This window comes from Rhinolophus hipposideros (genome assembly GCF_964194185.1).
Source record: "Rhinolophus hipposideros genome assembly, contig: HAP1_SCAFFOLD_30, whole genome shotgun sequence".
Lineage (NCBI taxonomy): Eukaryota > Metazoa > Chordata > Mammalia > Chiroptera > Rhinolophidae > Rhinolophus > Rhinolophus hipposideros.
Window position 1 is genome coordinate 368,927 of NW_027669000.1, and position 6,000 is coordinate 374,926.

The window sequence follows — 6,000 nt, forward strand, 5'->3', positions numbered from 1 at the left end:
GGTCACCAAACCAAGGAGCTGCGGGCCAGGAATGGGATAAGTCTCCCTATTGAGGCTAGCGTGCTATGCCAGCTACTACCTCATATTCCGGAAAATTCCATCAATTTCTGAGTACAACTCAAAGAAAATGAATATGTAAAACTTTATCATGTAGCTCAATAATGTTAAAGCATGAGAAACAAAATAGTAGCTTTCTAACTCAAGTATTAGCTTTAAAGTCATTAATAAAAATAAAGACAGATTAATATCACAAGTCCTATTAACAGAAGTCAAACACACTCAATTTATAAAGCATAAACATTTCTAAACACAGAAAAGGGAACTTGAAGGAGAAAATCATGAGTTAAAGAAAGCAAACTCAAGTTGAGGAAATTCTTCCTTAAAATGACTTGTCTTTTCCTCAGAATCAAATTTGGGTGACCAATATAAACCAACACAGGTATTATTCATGGTGGGGGTTAAGTATAGCGAAATTGGAAACACAAAACAGATTTCTCTTTACCATCTAGTACACTTGTGTCCAACCTCACATCATCACAATTGCATCATCAGTCCTTCCAGTGTTCCCTAGTGATTTGGGACACTTATCTCTGGATCTTGACAGAGTGGGGCTTTTCCATCTCTTATTCAGCCTTGCATGATTGGGCAACCCAACGCCTCACAAGGGAACAACGTTGGCCTTGGAATGAGGGCATTGACTTTAACATAAACAATTTTCCAATTTATGAGGAAATACTGAAAACTAAACACCTCTTTCCTACCAAAAAATAATTAAAGGAAAAATGTCCACAAGCATATTCTCTCTCATTGCTCCTGCCTTTACACTCTTTCATCTTCTGATTTCTGTGGTGAAACCACTGAGAACATTTTAATTGTGCATCATGCTTAAGAATTTACAGAAGCGTTGGCCATTCACTTTCTTTTTGTACCCAGTCCTTCCTCCAGGTTCACCTCTTTGAAGGACTTGGACTCCATTTAGCCGAAGGGCTGTCCGAAAATCCTTGGCTTTGTTCTCCTATGATTTATTAAGGGGAAGCTAAATGAAAACACAAGGTTGGAGTCCCATTTAGCACAGGCCTGTGCTATGTTTCTCTGCATTAAGAAGGCCACAAAACACCATCAAAACCACAAACCACCCTGCATTGATCAAAATGGATATCCTTTGGAATGATGTAAACATCATGTCAAGAGAGACCCCTTTCTATCTCCACGATATCTACAACTCATCGGGCATCTATAGCCCAAGAAAGGATCTTCTGCTCAGCACACTACGATTCCTTAAAAGACCACGCATCTGTAAAAGGGAAGGAGGGTGCACTGGATGTGAAAGGGAGGCAGGATGGAGGAAAGCACAGGGACAGCCCACAGCTGCAGTTCCAGGGGGACAAGGCTGAGCCTGAAGCCCCAGCAAAGGCAGTGGCGGTGGAGGGGACGGGGTGCAGCTCCCACATCACTGACCAGGGGAGGCTAAGCGGGGCAGCAGCAGCATCCCCCCACCCCTCTCCAGATGCAGCAGTGCTGGCACCACCAGGGACCAGTAGCAGCAGCAGAAACAATTCTCCAGTCTCACGACCACACACAGTGCTACCAGTAGACATAGGGAACCAGGTAGCAGCTCAGCGGGCGCAAGAACAGGCTCCCCTCAACCACCCACTTCCCCCACCTGAGTGGTGGTGGTGACCAGAGACCCTGGAGACCTGGATACAGTTGCAACACCCATCTCCCTGGTCACCCATGCTTGGACTCCCACACCCACAGCTAAGCCCCCGCCCCTGGACCTCCCATACTCAAGGAGCACCTCTGGGAGAAAACAGAAACTACACTATTGTACCATCTACTGAAAACAAAAGAAAGACCTCTGATTATATATCTGTTTAATTGTTCAAATCGAAATGTACCTACATAAGAAAGTATTCACTACTTCAAATGTGCCTGTAGAGGAACAAGCCATTCAGCAGCATGAAGAAGCAAGGTGACATGGTTAACACTGAGAGAAGATGACACTTCTCCAGAAACCAAGTCAAAGTTACGGAAGATTGTGATCTCTGTGACCGAGATTTCAAAACAGCAGTCATGCTCTCTGCTCATCACACAGAACAGCTAAGAGACTTGTAGGAGGATGACTTGAAGGTGGGCAAACTGGGCGAGCAGGGGAAGTGGGAAGGGAGACGTGGCCCGCATCCATGGCTGCGGAGGTGCAGGTGGTCCCAGGACAGAACAGAGACCACAGGAGCCAGGAGGTGGGCTCTTTCCCTGTGTCCCACAGCTCATCTCCCTGCCCAGAGAGCAGCATATGCAGAGTTTGAGGCAGTCACCTCAGCTGAGACCCCCAGCTGGGCCCTAGGTGGGACAAAGGAAGTAAACACCTACCTGGGCCCCTCCCCTGACTCTCCCAATCCTACCCCCACCCTTCCAGAGACTCACGCTGGCCTCTGATCTGAGGAGTAGTGTCAGATTACAGAGGACCCATAGTGCTCAGGATCTGGGAGGACCCGGTTTGTAGCTACTGTGACCCAGGGAAGAAGCTGGGAAGTGTGTGACACTGCTGGGCTGAGAGAGAGAAGACTCCTCCATCCCCAGTCCCCACCTTTTCTGACCAGCCCAGGGCAGGGCAATTACAACTCTGGAGACATGCCCAGGGGTTAGCAGTAGGCAGCAGTCGCAGCTCTGGGCTTTCAGCAGCTCAGAAATCTCCCACCACACACGCACACATGCACGCACGCACACACACACGGAAGAAGTGACCTAAGACTCAGGAGACCTGGGCACAGGGCTGGTTGTGTTATTCTCAGTGCACATATGTGCAGGCAAGAGCAGAAACTGCACTGACTTTGTAGAAGCTACCATCCAGACCCGATAGCCCCACTCATCTACAACTGCCATCCCAGGGTCACTCTGGGCACCAGGTGACCGGCTCCGCCTGAACAATACACAGAGGACTCTCTGGTACAGCAGAGGACGGCCTGGAGATTACTTAGTGGGCTTAAGCCAAGACTGGCGCTGCGTTTTTTGTTTTGTTTTGTTTTTTTTTGTATCTTTGATATTTTTGCCTGTGTTGAGTGTGGGTTATTGGTTGTTTTCACACGTGAGTGTGTTTGGTTTTGACTTTGTTGTTGCTGTTGTGCTTGGTGATTGGCTTTGTTCTGAAATTGCCCTACCCCAGGGCCCAGCCCAAGAGTCACAAGATTCAACACCTCCTGACACCAACTCCAGACCCAACCAGAGTATTATTGGGTTTGACCTACAAGTGACACACCCAGAGGGAATTCTCTACAGGCACAAGAGCCCATAGAGGCCAAGTCTAATCGGAGTGGTCAACCCTCACGCAGCAGATCATCCACCGAGGGCAGAGCTAAGTCTCACAACTAGGCAGCCTAGGAATAACCCCACCTACTGACCAGCCAAAAGCAATGAAAGTTCAACTTTCCACGGGACAATATGCACAACACCAGGGTCACCTTTGGAGCATACGCACAGGAGAATAGGGAAGTGGTGCAAGTCAGATATAAAGGACACACACTACATAAGATAACCCAGCAAAGACCGAGAATCCTAGGGGATCTACCTAATACATCGAAGCAAACACGGAGAGTCAACCAGAATGGGGAAACAAAGAAACATGTCCCAAATAAAAGAACAGAAGAAACCTCCAGAATTGGAACCAAATGAAATAGAGGTAACCAACCTATCAGAGACAGAGTTCAGAACACTGATGATAAGAATGTTTAAAGAGCTTAGTGACGACATAAAGAAGGATAGAGAAATCATAATGAACAACCAGTTAGAACGAAAGAATATAACAAGTGAAATAAAGCACACGCTTCAAGGAATTACCAGTGGGTTAGATGAGTCAGAGAATCGAATCAGCGACTTAGAAGACAAGTTAACAGTGAACACACAAGCGGAACAAAAATAAATCCACGCCTATATGGCCATTTAATCTACGACAATGGAAGCAAGAATTTACGGTGAGGTAAAGACAGTCTTTTCAATAAATGGTGCTGGGAAACCTGGACAGACACATGCAAAAAGATGAAGCTGGACCACCTCCTTACACCATATACAAGAATAAATTGAAAATGGGTTAAAAACTTAAATGTAACATCTCATACCATAAAACTCCTAGAAGAAAATATAAGAAGCAACTTTACATATATTACCCGGAGTAAGATTTTTACTGATACATCCCCTTGGGCAAGGGAAGTAACAGAAAAAATAAACATATGGGATTACATCAAACTAAACATTTTTTTCACAGTAAAGAAACCATCATTAAAACAAAAAAGGGTCCTACTGAATGGGAGAAGATATCTGCCATTGACATATCCAAACTTTATTAAAAAACTCACGCAACTCAGCTCCAAAAAACAATCAACCCAATTAAAAAATGGGCAGAGGACATGAGGAGACATTTTTCTAAAGAGGACATACAGATGGCAAACAGACATATGAAGAAAGGCTCAACCTCACTAACCATCAGAGAAATGCAAATAAAAACCACAATGAGATACCACCTCACCCCAGTCAAAATGGTTATCGTCAACAGATCAACAAACAACAAGCGCTGGCGAGGATGTGGAGAAAAGGGAACCCTTGTGCACTGTTGGTGGGATTGCAGATTGGTGCAGCCACTATGGAAAACAGTATGGAGGTATCTCAAAAATCTGAGACTGGAACTACCTTATGAGCCAGCAATTCCACTCCTAGGCATGGATCCGGAGAAATCCAAAACTCTAATTCAAAAAAATGTATGCACCCCTATGTTTATTGCAGTTCTATAACAATAGCCAAGACATGGAAACAATCAAAATGCCCATCGGTAGACGACTGGATTAAGAAACTGTGGTACATTTATACAATGGAGTATTACGCAGCCATAAAGAAGAAGGAAATCTTACCATTTGCAACAATATGGATGGACCTAGAGAACATTATGTTAAGTGAAATAAGTCAGACAGAGAAAGACAAATACCTTATGATCTCACTTATATATGGAATCTAAAGAAAACAATAAATGAGTGAACTAATCAGAAACAGTCTCAGAGACACAGAGGAAAAACTGAAGGTTGCTAGATGGGAGGGGGGTGGGAATAAGGGGGAAGGTGAGGGGATTACAAAGCACAATCGATAACCCCAAGATTGCCATGGGGATATGAAAGTCAATTTGGTGAATGTAATCAATAATGTAAAGATTTTGTAGGGTATCTGATTACACTTGTCTCATTAGGGAGAGCACCTCAGAGATGATGTAGATGCCTGACAACTGCACTGTACACCTGAAGCTGAAGCTGAACAATAATGAATGTTAATGTTAACTACAATTGTTATTCACACACACATATACATGTATGTATATATATGTTTACAAGAAGTAGAGTACAGCATGAGGGATAGAGGCAGTGGAAATGTAATGGCTGTATGTGATGTCAGAGGGGTCGTTGATGAGGGGAGAGGGGTCATCATTATGTGAGGCATACAAATTATAAATGTGTAACTATTACATTGTTTTGTACACCTGAAACTAATAATAAAAAAGAGTTAAAAATAATAATACTCATTCACTGAAAAAAAAGGAAGACACACAGAACTAGTATCTGCACAGTAAAACAAACAAACAAAAAAATAGCACTTCTTGATGACTTTCAGGCACATATATAACACTTATCAATCAGCAATCTGGCCCTCAGCTTAAAATAACCCAGTTCAACACAGTCGAGTCATGGGCAAAGAGAAACAGGGCTGAGCTATTTTCAGCTGTAGCCCCAGCAAGAAGCTGAGTATATTATATACTATATTATATAAAATACTATATGTCAATAGTCAAAAGACATACAGTATTTACTTCTAGGGCCAAAGATTAGCACGAACCAGGAAAAGCTTGTTCACCTGAAACTAACGACATACATTATACTTCACTTAATTTTTCAAATACAAAGGAGATAACAGACTCTCTGCCACATATTATATACTCCCCCATGAAAGAATTATTATTTCATTATC